This window comes from Saccopteryx bilineata, chromosome 4 (assembly GCF_036850765.1).
Source record: "Saccopteryx bilineata isolate mSacBil1 chromosome 4, mSacBil1_pri_phased_curated, whole genome shotgun sequence".
NCBI classification, from domain to species: Eukaryota; Metazoa; Chordata; class Mammalia; order Chiroptera; family Emballonuridae; genus Saccopteryx; species Saccopteryx bilineata.
Window position 1 is genome coordinate 207,476,592 of NC_089493.1, and position 12,499 is coordinate 207,489,090.

General features: G+C 43.9%; 1 protein-coding gene across 3 annotated transcripts in view; it reads left to right on the forward strand.

Annotated features, from left to right (window-relative positions):
* The first annotated feature begins 6,465 nt into the window (after window positions 1-6,465).
* Window positions 6,466-12,499, forward strand: part of ATG10 (autophagy related 10) — a 446,721-nt gene continuing 440,687 nt past the window's right edge. Inside the window, exon 1 of one of the 3 annotated variants that reach the window (XM_066273721.1) lies at window positions 6,466-6,493. The gene's annotated coding sequence lies outside the window, so the exon portion shown is untranslated. Of the gene's footprint in view, window positions 6,494-7,401; window positions 7,502-7,730; window positions 7,890-12,499 lie in introns of those variants that run through there. The other 2 variants (XM_066273720.1, XM_066273719.1) reach the window with 2 other exon arrangements.

Consider the following 12,499-nt stretch of genomic DNA (forward strand, 5'->3'; position numbering starts at 1 on the left):
AAAGGGAAACTAGGATAAAAAGAAAGTCAACTTAATTGTTACTAAAGGTTAAAGATTTTTAAATCAAGAGTTTTGACTAGAAAGGAATTGTATAGTTTTAATAATAGAAAGTATGAAGTATAGAGGTACTTTTAAAAAGAAAAGGGAAAAGCAAGTTGTTATAAAGGCCAGTTATTTCTAGATAAGAAAGTGCATAAAAGTTGAAGGTTTATGTAAGTTGCAGAAGGTTTGTGCAAGTTGTAAGAAGTTAGTACAAAGAAGAAAAATACAAGGCAGGACAAGTTCCTTGTGTATCAGCCCTGCAGATATTGCAGAAAAGCAGTTTATTATCTTAAAACAGTGTGTGCTTGTGTACTTTTGCAAAGATATTGTACAAATGTACTGAAAACATTGTAACCTTATAGGTTTCGCCTATAAATACCCCTCTCCCCCTGAGCTCATCGCTGACCATTGTGAGAGGCGTAGTAGGCTAATCACTAGCCAGTGTATAAGACCCAATTAGCTTATAGCTACGGCTAAAGTAGAAAATTCTCATGAGCCCCAGCCTTATACCATTCTCCCCAATGATGAAGAATCAAGGGTTTGATTTATGCCCAAAAGAGATGGGGGAATGTTAGATTCAGGGAGTACTGGAGCTGCCAAAGAGTGTAACTATTGCAGGAACAGTAAGTGCTGATATTGCTCCTGTGAGGCTGGGAACAAAGAAGGTCAGAGACCCTTATCAGAAGTTTAGGTTTGAAATTCGCCACTAAGCTAAAACTGGCCCCTGTTGCTATGCCGGCCCCTGTTGCTATGCTGCGTGTGACCTCCCTAGCCAATAGCTAAACTGCCACATCTGCTTCTGTCTATACTTGCTCACTTAGGATATATAAGGGCTTGGCTGTAAGCTCCAGGCGCGGCTCCCATTTGCAGCTCCTTGTGGGCACGGTGTCTCCGGACATCTCGGGAGTTTGCCCCTGCGCAGGTTAAACTGGCCAATAAAGTAACATCTTAACTCCTGAAAGTCTCCGACATTTGATCTCGTACCCGGTGGATGCTACAGAAACGGGGAGGCAGTCAGACAGACTCCCACATGCGCCCAAATGGGATCCACTGGGCACGCCCACCAGGGGGCGATGCTCTGCCCCTCCAGGGTGTTGCTCTGCTGCGACCAGAGCCACTCTAGCACCTGGGGCAGAGGCCACAGAGCCATCCCCAGCGCCCGGGCCATCTTTTGCTCCAATGGAGCCTTGGCTGTGGGAGGGGAAGAGAGAGACAGAGAGGAAGGAGAGGGGGAGGGGTGGAGAAGCAGATGGGTGCCTCTCCTGTGTGCTGTGGCTGGGAATTGAACCCAGGGCCTTCCGCACACCAGGCCAATGCTCTACCACTGAGCCAACCAGCCAGGGCCTGCAGTTCTTTACTGATCCTTTTGAGTGCTATACTTCACCCATTGGCTATTATTTCATCCTATAGACCAGGGGTCCCCAAACTTTTTACACAGGGGGCCAGTTCACTGTCCCTCAGACTGTTGGAGGGCCAGAGTATAAAAAAAAACTATGAACAAATCCCTTTGCACACTGCACATATCTTATTTTAAAGTAAAAAAAAAAAAAAAAAGGGAACAAATACAATATTTAAAATAAAGAACAAGTAAATTTAAATTAACAAACTGGCCAGTATTTCAATGGGAACTATGGGCCTGCTTTTGGCTAATGAGCTGGTCAATGTTCAGTTCCGTATTTGTCACTGCTAGCTGTAACAAGTGATATGACGCACTTCCAGAGCCGTGAGGCGCGTGTCCCGCGTCACCAGAAGTAGTACTGTATGTGAGCGATGCTGCGCTTTGCGGTGGTCTCACTGACTACCAATGAAAGAGGTGCCCCTTCTGCAATGCGGCGGGGGCCGGATAAATGGCCTCAGGGGGCCGCATGTGGCCCGCGGGCCGTAGTTTGGGGACCCCTGCTATAGACCATACCTACGAGGCCATCATGACAAATCAGTGAAGCAAAATCCCAGCAATTCCTTATTGACCAGACTGAACATCTGACTAATACATGTAGAGTGTGGTGTGTATATTAAGAGCCAATATTGGAGACGAGTCTGTGTGGCAATAAGCTTTACCTCCTCTTTATTACACACACCAAACAGCATAAATAATTAAAAGCATCATCATACAAAGCAGTCAAACATTACATAAAAAATGTAGCAATACTACTCAGATGTGGCCTGTTTTATTCCACACTTAGCATTTTAACAACATTACAATTATAATGGGACTGGACAGCTTTCATGGTGTTGTCTTTCTTCTGTCATTACATATTTATGTTTCATAATGTGCCTTTTATTGTGCCTTCATTATATATAGAATCAGGATATCTCTTCACATCCTTCTACAATCTATGCCTACGTATTTACACTATCAACCCTTAATGTGACGAAGACTGACCCATGCAGAGGCATTCTCCATGGCCAACTCTGGTTTGCAGAAGGTAGAAAATGACACATTTGGAAAGTCTCATAATCATATTTTGCTGGCCATCACATTTTGGCCATTCTCCCTTTGAAGTTGACTTCTTTACCTCCATTGTTACTTCATTTATAGATCAACAGGATATAATTTGTATCCAGATAACATTCTTTTCTTTTTATCAAATACATATTTAGTAACGTTAAGGTCATAGTTTGCTCTCATTTACAGTCACAGATATCAATATTAATTTTTAAAATTGAAAATAGCATTCTTTATTTTTATTATAAAAGGAACACATTGTGATAAAATATTATTTTTCCTTAAATCTGAAATACAAAAAATATAAAAATTAAAAAAAAATAATTTATAATCCCCTTACCTTGGGATAGCCATTATTGATTTTTGTTTATAACCTTTATCATTTATCAAAAGGACCATAAGTGTGCTTGTCTTATTACCCTTCTGTACCTTCTTCTTTGGTCAATGAGAGAAAAGTCTTTCAGGGGTGGACATCTTGCTGCATGGTTCTAAGTAATCAAACTTGGGGCCTCTAATACAGGGAGTGTTTGAATGAAAAACTTTGAAGCACTTATGATATTCTGTAGTTTCTTCTCTATTTCCTACCCATTGCTTTCCAAGTCAATAGATTCTGGATATAGGATTCTGCAAATATCCTGTTGGACTTTTTCTTCCCCACATAGGCCAAAGGTATTGCAACTGCTATTATCACAGATAGTTTGCTACTGATCTACTCTTTAACTTCTTCTTGGGCCTCACACAACTTGATCAAGATTTTTATTTGCCTGGCAACTGTCCTCTTATGCCTCCAAAGAGCCTGGACTGCCTTTCCTTTCAGAAATCCTGGACATTTCAGTGAGTCATAGGACTAAAAGTTCACAGTGAGAATTTATTTCTTTGGGCTTCTCAGGTACAAATTGCCAGGCCTCTATTAAAAAGTGCTTTTTAGCCTGACCAGGTGGTGGCGCAGTGGATAGAGCGTCGGACTGGGATGCGGAAGGACCCAGGTTCGAGACCCCGAGGTCGCCAGCTTGAGCACGGGCTCATCTGGCTTGAGCAAAGAGCTCACCAGCTTAGACCCAAGGTCGCTGGCTCCAGCAGGGGGTTACTCGGTCCGCTGAAGGCCCGCGGTCAAGGCACATGTGAGAAAGCAATCAATGAACAACTAAGAAGTCGCAACGCGCAACGAGAAACTGATGATTGATGCTTCTCATCTCTCTCCATTCCTGTCTGTCTGTCCCTGTCTATCTCTGCCTCTGTAAAAAAAAAAAAAAAAAGTGCTTTTTAAAAAAAGATAATGATTTTTGTAAAATATAAAAATGAACACATTAAATACTTCATTTTGTTCATTTAATATTATAATTATAATTACTATATTTATCATTATAACTGTAATTACTACCAGATGGGACAGAAGTTACATATCTATTACCTACAACTTATGAAGATCAACAAAATAGCTCAAAGGCAATGCACATGGCCATAATCTAGTAACCCAGAAGGATATGCTATAGACATGCATAGTTTTGTCTATACCTTCCCGGTCCTCCCAAACAAGCATTCTGAGTAATATCAGGTCACTGGCAGAGTGATCCTCTTGAAACACTGAATTGTCCTGACAAATTTAGAACACAAGTTATAGTTCCCAAATGTTCTCAAATGCTAAAAAGAAAGAAAGAAAGAAGGAAAGAAGAAAGAAAGAAAGAAAGAAAGAAAGAAAGAAAGAAAGAAAGAAAAAGTGTCCAATCAAGAATATTGGAAAACAAAGCCAGAGTAAACACCAAAATTTACTAAAGTATTTCAGGCAGTTCAAATAGATTATTTCCTGAAACATGCTCTACGTTTCATAGCACAAACTAGACCTTTAGGAATAGGATCCTGAAAATTGCAGCATAGCTATACAATCCCACTGCTATACAGTTAGGTACAGCACCACATTGTAGAGTTTCTACATGAATTTTATAATTTGCTATTGACTTTTACAACTAATTTTCAGTAACTGTCGAAAATATCTAAATTTTTTTCTTAGAAAACACAGATAATTATAGAATTATAGATTGTTGTTAAAAATGGACAGTCCTCTATTATTACTTTTTTTTAATATGAATATTTGAATCCCTGTGTGTCATGGCAAAGTTCCTAGCTTTACATATGGTTAGTAGTATGCCTCCTACTAAAAATCAAATGAAACAGGTGTCCTGGCCGGTTGGCTCAGGCCTGGCATGCAGGAGTCCTGGGTTCAATTCCTGGCCAGGGCACACAGTAGAAGCGCCCATCTGCTTCTCCACCCCTCCCCCTCTCCTTCCTCTCTGTCTCTCTCTTCCCCTCCTGCAGCCAAGGCTCCACTGGAGCAAGGTTGGCCCGGGCGCTGAGGATGGCTCTATGGCCTCTGCCTCCAGCGCTGGAATGGCTCTGGTTGCAGCTGAGCAATGCCCCAGATGGGCACAGCATTGCTCCTTGGTGGGCATGCTGGGTGGATCCCGGTCGGGTGCATGTGGGAGTCTGACTGCCTCCCTGTTTCTAACTTCAGAAAAATACAAAAAAAAAAAAAAAAAAAAAATCAAATGAAACACAGTAATTTCTAAAAATGTTTAATTCCATATGTTAAAGAACAAAATTCAACTGAGTAAATTTGAAGATCTAATTGCTTTTATTAAGTGACTCATGAATTGGGCAGCATCCCATCTAGCACACTAGTAGGGTTCTTTGAGGAGTTGTACAAAATGAAAGGTTTTTATAGCTAGGAAGAGGGTGGGACAAGAAAGTTAGAAGAGTGGTTTTTGTTTGTTTGTTTATTTGTTTTACAGAGACAGAGTCAGAGAGAGGGATAGACAAGGACATACAGACAGGAACAGAGAGAGATGAGAAGCATCAATCATCAGTTTTTCGTTGAGACACCTTAGTTGTTCACTGACTGCTTTCTCATATGTGCCTTGACTGTGGGCCTTCAGCAGACCGAGTAACCCCTTGCTCAAGCCAGCGACCTTGGTCCAGGCTGGTGAGCCTTGCTCAAACCAGATGGGCCCACACTCAAGCTGGTGACCTCGGGGTCTTGAACCTGGGTCCACCACATCCCAGTCCAACGCTCTATCTACTGCGCCACCACCTGGTCAGGTGAAGAGTGGATTTTTTGAGCAAGGTTGCTTAGTACTGACCAGAAAATTCCAGACCGATTGATTTAAAACTACAGTTAGGTATTAAGTCTTGCTGGGGCTTAGCAAAAGTGACTCCATTTTGGGTCTATTGTTTCTTTTTTTTAAAATCTTTTTTCTTTTTTACAGAGACAGAGAGTCAGAGAGAAGGATAGATAGGGACAGATAGGAACGGAGAGAGATGAGAAGCATCAGTCATCAGTTTTTCGTGGCGACACCTTAGTTGTTCATTGATTACTTTCTCATATGTGCCTTGACCATGGGCCTTCAGCAGACTGAGTAACCCCTTGCTCATGCCAGTGACCTTGGTCCAAGCTGGTGAGCCTTGCTCAAATCAGATGAGCCCGCGCTCAAGCTGGTGACCTCAGGGTCTCGAACCTGTGTCCTCCGCATCCCAGTCCAATGCTCTATCCACTGCGCCACCACCTGGTCAGGCTGTTGTTTCTTTTTATGAGAAACAACATGTCTAATTTATATCCATAGTTGCTACAACATGTTAAGAAATTAATCTTTATGAAGGAAATGTTTACCTCATGTTCTTTTCTTCAACCAAGGCTCAACCCCCCTCATCTGGATTTCTCTGATAGGGGTGGAAGAGGAAACAACTAATTTGTTTACCATCCCCTAATCTCCTTATCTAATAAACTATATCCCCATTTCTCCCTCCCCCCCTTGGCGTGGCTATTTAAACTAGCCAATTGAGAGAGAATAAGATTGTATGGTTAACACTGCAGCCAATGGAGCAAGACCCAGCAGCCTAGGGCCTACCTTTGGTATAAAAACAGAACTTGCCCTCTGCCCAGTTGCTGGCTGGCTGGCTTTCACTAGTGGCAGCACGCCCTTCTGCAGCAGTTATTCAAGTTGCCTTGCCCAGGTATTTTGTCACCTTGAGTCTTGCTTAATTCCACCTCTAACAGTTACTAGCATTATCTTTTTTAAAATTGAGTTTAAAACTATTTTACATGAAGTAAAATATATTATTTTTATAAATTTTGGTAAATAAATTAGTGGTGTAACATTAACATAATTAAGTTATAGAACAGTTCCATTATCCAGTCTTCCCCATGGAATTCCCTCAAGCTTCTTTTTGGTCAGCCCTTTCCCCTGGTCACCACTGATTGGTGTTCTGCCTCGTTTTAAGGCCTTTGCTTATTTACTTATTTATGTTAAATATAGACTCACAGGAAATTGCAAAAATAGTGTATTAGAGTTCCATATACGTATTACCTACTTTTCTCTAATGGTGAGTTTTACATAACTGTAGTAACACCATGCCCGGTAAATTTGAAGGCAGGTTTCTCTTTCACTTCCTTGACTGTGTTGACTCTTTACTCTTCACACAAGTTTAATTCGCTTGTTAAAATGACCAGATGCTAGTTCTCTCTCAGATGTCTGTTACTGCATTTTCCGTATTTCAGCTCGATCACCTTTAATTCTCCTACACCATTCGCTAGTTTTTTCTTTATCCCACTGTTTCCCCCCAATTAAATTGTGCTGCTAGATTTTTATTTTTTACTTTTGAGATTTGTGCCGCAGATGGTATTATTGCCAATTCTCGTTTTCCTAACTTACACCTCGGTGCTTCTGTTTGTAAAGTGCGTGCAGGGGTGAGGGGGCCTGCCGGGACCTTCCCCACGGTGTGACTCGTGCGGTGCGCGTGTATTATCAGCTGGCACGGTTCTCCAGCCTTACCTGCTGGTGGCGCTCAAGAGTTCAGCCCTGTCCTATCTCTACCCTTGCTCAACTGGTCGCTCTTTTATTTTTCCAGTATTCCGGCTACTTTCGGAAGAGTGTTGAAGGCGCTGGGACCCCTCCCCCTGGTTTTGGCTGGCTTTTCCGTCTCTGTTAGCGGGCCGCTCTCTGTTCCCTGCCGGCAGGCGAGGTGCGGGCAGGACTGGGCTGTGGTTGCCGCGGGCTGCTGGGGCGGAGGAGACACTCCCAGCCTCCCGCCCAGTGCCGGGAGCCCACCGCGTCCGCCGCCCGCGCGAGGCAGCCCCGTGGGCGCGGAGGACTCAGCGCGCATGCTCCGCTCCGTCAGCGGCGGCCGGGGGAGGGGCGGCGGCGTCTCCCGTAGTGAGGCTCCCTCGGCCGAAGCTCTGCTCCGCCGCCGCCACCCTGCGGCTTCCGGCCCGGCTCTCTGCGCCGTGAGGCTGCTGGCCGGGCGCTAGCTCGCCTCGCCGCCATGGGGCCTCGCCCCGCCGCCGCCCCAGCCCCGTCGCCCCGCCCCCGTGGGCCGGGCAGCGGGGTCAGGGCGGGCCGAGCGGAGCGGGGTGAGTACCGCAGCCTTTGCTGCCGCCTTTCCCGGCTCTGCGTCCCGCGCGCTCCTCACCCCAGTGCCGGGACGGGAGAGGGGGCGGGAGCCGGAGCGCGGCCCTGAGCACAGGCCGGGGCAGGGGCTCCCGCGGTGCAGCGCTGGCCTGTCTCCGCAGGCGCTGGGGAGCCGCAGCCGGGGCGGCGGGGCCGGGCCGGCTTCCCGGGCGGAGCTGGCCTGCTGCTGAGGCCCCAGCTGCGACGTGGCCGTTACTGCCCTGCACGCAGCCTGCAAGCCAGGGCGGGTCTATCCGTGGAACTCTGAAACAAAGGATATTCCATTACTGGTGATTGCACTGGCCAAATCCCACTTAAATTGAAGGGGTTTTAGATAAAGTCAACATTTCTGTTTCTTCTCTCAAGTAACCTATCTACTTAAAATATCTGAAATGACGAGTGGGGTATACAGGAAGAGTTAACTGATTTTTAGAAACATTTATTATGGTAAAAATTAAAAACATTTTAGAAAAAAGAAAGGGATAGTTACGTCTTTTTCAAAGTTAAAATGGATCCTTGTCTAATTGGCCCACCTGAATTAGTTATCTAGGAGACTGTACTTTTGTTTGTTGTAATATTGATTAGAGCCTAGACTGTGGTGTTACACTTATTTATTTAGGCTAACTGGGGTGCAAGTTATTTTTGGGAGAGAAAAATACTCCTGAGGTTGTAATTTTATTGCCCTGTTTCCAAGGTTTTTATAATTTTTACCATTCAGCTTGTTCCTTCACTGTAGGTTCAGTAAATAAACTGCTCACAAACATTAGGGGATGTTTTATCATTGAATATCTGTAAAGCCAGTATCCACGGCCACCATCACAGCCGCCTGGCCCATGCAAGTTCGCATTGGATTCTGTCAGATGGTAAGGAAACAACAGAGCCAAGAACTGGTGGGCCATTAGCTTTAATCTTAGCTTGTACCGGGCAGGCAAGTAAAAATACACACTGGGCTCCAAAACCCACTTGTTGGGCAGATAAAATGTATTATGCTCACTTTGTTAAAGGTAACACGAGGAGGCCGTCGCCCAGGTGATATTAATGTGTGTTGGGGTGGGCTAAAGGCAGGCAGAATCCTTGTAGCCTGGGGCTTGGTTTTGGGATTAAGTCTTTCCTACCCTTTTTGATGTGGGGTGGTACAATCCAATCATGCCTCAGAAGTGTCTTTGTATTAGAGACTTCCCTATTTTGTATATTGGATTAAGGGTTTGGATTTCTACACTATAAAATGGGGACAAAGCAGGAGCACAATTGTGCTCTTGGCTCCTGAGATTATCATTAGAGGAGAGAGCAGAGCGGAGAGCAGAAGGAGGCCACGTGGAGGAGGCCAGGAGAAGCAGCCAAGATGGCGGAGTGCTGAGTGAGATGCCAGTTTGTGTAGAGTTTGTATCTGGGATAAGGAAGGAGATGGGGAACTGAGGAGAATAAGGCTGGTGATCTAGAAACCTTTGATTCTAGGAAACTCGGATAAGTCAGTGGCTTTGTGAGCACTGAATGTGAGTGGGTTTTGGAGCCCAGTGTGTATTTTTACTTGCCCGCCAGGTGCAAGCTAGGATTAAAGACTATGGCCCATCAGCTTTTGGCTCCATTGTTTCTTTACCGACTGTCCGAATCCAATGCGAACCTGCATAGGCCAGAAGGCTGCTGTGATAGTGGCTGTGGCCCTGGCTGCTGGCTTTACACCACTCATTCAGTGCTCACAAAGCTACTGACTTATCCGAGTTTCCTAGAATCAAAGGTTTCTAGCTCACCAGACTTATTCACCTCTGTTCCCCATCTTCTTCCTCCTCCCTGCACAACTGGCTTTTCCTTCATCACTCCACCATCTTGGCTGCCTCTCCTCTCCTCCACGTGGCCTTACTCTGCTCTCTTCTCTCTCCTCTAATGCTAATCTCAGGAACGGAGAGAGCAAGCTCCAGGTCTGCCCCACTTTATAGTGCAGAAATCAAAATCTTTAATCCAATATACAAAATAGGGAAGTCTCTAGTACAAAGTCACTTATCTGAGGCATGATGGGATTCCTCATGAGAGTGCACCACCCCACATCAAAAGGGTGGGAAAGGCTTAGTCCTAAAACCAATCCCCAGGCTACAAGGATCCTGTCTGCCCACAGCCTGCCCCCAATACACATTAATATCACCTGGGCGATGGGCTTCCAGGTGGTCAGTGCCATCTTTATTTAACAAAGTGAGCTTAATATATTTTATCTGCCCAACAATATCCCCTAATGTTTGTGAGCAGTATATTTGCTACAGGTTCCTTTTGTTTTATGAATCATGTTTCTAAGTTTTAAAAAGTTAAAATTTGAGCTTTGGCTGGATAGTTTCATTGTTTGGAATGTCATCCCAATGCTCCACGGTTGTGGGTTCCATCTTTTCTCCCCTTTCCCCTTCTCTAAAAATCAATAGAGAAAAACTTTTAAGAAATTACAATTTGACGATGGCTTCCTCTCCTTAGTGGCAAAAGCTTAAGTTTGTACATTTTCAGCATTCGAAAATGCAGGCTCTGTCTAGTACTCAATCAACTACATCATAGAACCCTTCTTGCTCCTCGAGGGTCAATGTGGACAAGAGGAAACATTTACAAAATGAAAACCTGACTCCCTCCTTCCCCCAAAATGTTAAGTATTGAGAAATTCAAATTAAAGTCTTGCAATTACAAGATTTAAGAATTATTATTGTTATTTTAATTGAGGAAACAGTTCCCACTAGTTCTGAACTGGAATTGTTTGGGTAAAGAATGTTACAAGATTATTTCCCCTCCCTCCTTCCTCTCCTCCCCACTTGCCTTTGCCCTTTATTTGGGATAAGGTTTACTGAGATTTTGTTACATATGGAGGCAAGTTGGGTCTAATGTCTTGTGACAAATTATAAATTGATAGCAGTCTAATGCTTATACATTTCTGAGAAAGATAAGCAACCCCTTAGGAAAAGCAAGTAAAGTTTATATAAGTAGGTTAAGACTAGACTTGATTTGAAAATTATTATTATCTTTGAAGTCTGGAGATACGTTTTGGGACTCGAGGTAGTAGTGTCTGAATAGTCATGGAACCAGAACAATAAAGTACTATAGAGATTATTTGGTGATCATCCCTTGAAAACAGATGTCTTCAGGTGCCAAGCAGGCTGAGTATAAAGCAATTGGAAAGTAGGGCGTTGGCAGATAAAATATATTATGCTCACTTTGTAAAAGATAGCGCTGCTCACTTGGAAGCCTGTGCCCAGGTGATGGCTTGGGATGGGCGTGATTATATTAATGTGTGTTGGGGGTGGGCTGTGAGCAGGCAGGGTGGTTATAGCCTAAGGCTTAGTTTTAAGACTAAGCTTTCCCCCACACCCTTGACTGATTGCATGATGTGGGGTGGTGCACTCTCATGAGGAATCCCATCATGCCTCAGATAAGTGACTTTGTATCAGAGACTTCCTTGTTTGTATTGTATATTGGATTAAAGGTTTGGATTTCTACACTATAAAATTGGGCAGACCAGGAGCTTGCTCTCTCTTCGGTTCCTGAGATTATCATTAGAGCAGAGAGCAGAGAAAGGCCACGTGGAAGAGAGGAGAAAGGCAGCAAAGATGGTGGAGTGCTGAGTGAGAAGCCAGTTAGTGCAGAGTTTGTGCAGAGAGAAGGAGGTGGGGAACAGAGGTGAATAAGGCTGGTGAGGTAGACGACTTTGATTCTAGGAAACTCGGATAAGTCAGTGGCTTTGTGAGCACTGAGTGAGTGGGTTTTGGAGCCCAATAAGTGTTTTTACTTGCCCGCCGGTGCAAGGTAGGATTAAAGGTAATGGCCCACCAGTTCGTGGCTCCGTTGTTTCATTACTGTCTGTCCGAATCCATTGCGAACCTGCATGGGTCAGGCGGCTATGATGGTGGCCGTGGCTACTGGCTTCACATAGGGGAATGGGAATGGAGAATAAACCCCACCTAAAAGTATCCAGATAAGGAAAATTTGCTAAAACTATGCAGAATCAGTCTCCAATAATGTACCTGGCATCCCAGGCCTTGAAATGCTTAATCTCCTAGGTTTACAGGACCCAGGAAGAGAATTTATTAATATAAATTTAACATTGTCATGTAATAGTTTTCAGAGAAAATGATCTCGTCTGAGCTCAAGAACCTACAATGGTTTCCTATTGCCCAGTGCTTAAATGAAATCTCTTTAGAGTTTTAAGGCTATTTATAAACTGCCTCCCCATTTTCTGGTATTCCTTAATATCTACTTTCCATTTAGACCTGTCTACCTGTTTCATTTCAACCTCATTTCAACCTGTTTCTACATTCACTGCCCATACCCCTCATCCTTTTATGTATTATATCCCTGCCTTTCAGTGTCTTCTTATAATTCAAGGATTATCTGAAGTGTAACTCGTGTAGGGCACAGGCTTTGGTTCCAGACTGCCTTAAGTCAAATTGCTGCATTTAACAGCTGTGTTACCTTGAATAAATTACTTAACCTCTCTGTCCCAGTTTTCTCATTTGTAAAATGGGGAAAATCATAGCGACTACCTCAGGATTGCAGTGAGGTTTTAACAAGTTAATACAGTTTTTTTTTTAAATTTATAAATAAATTTTTA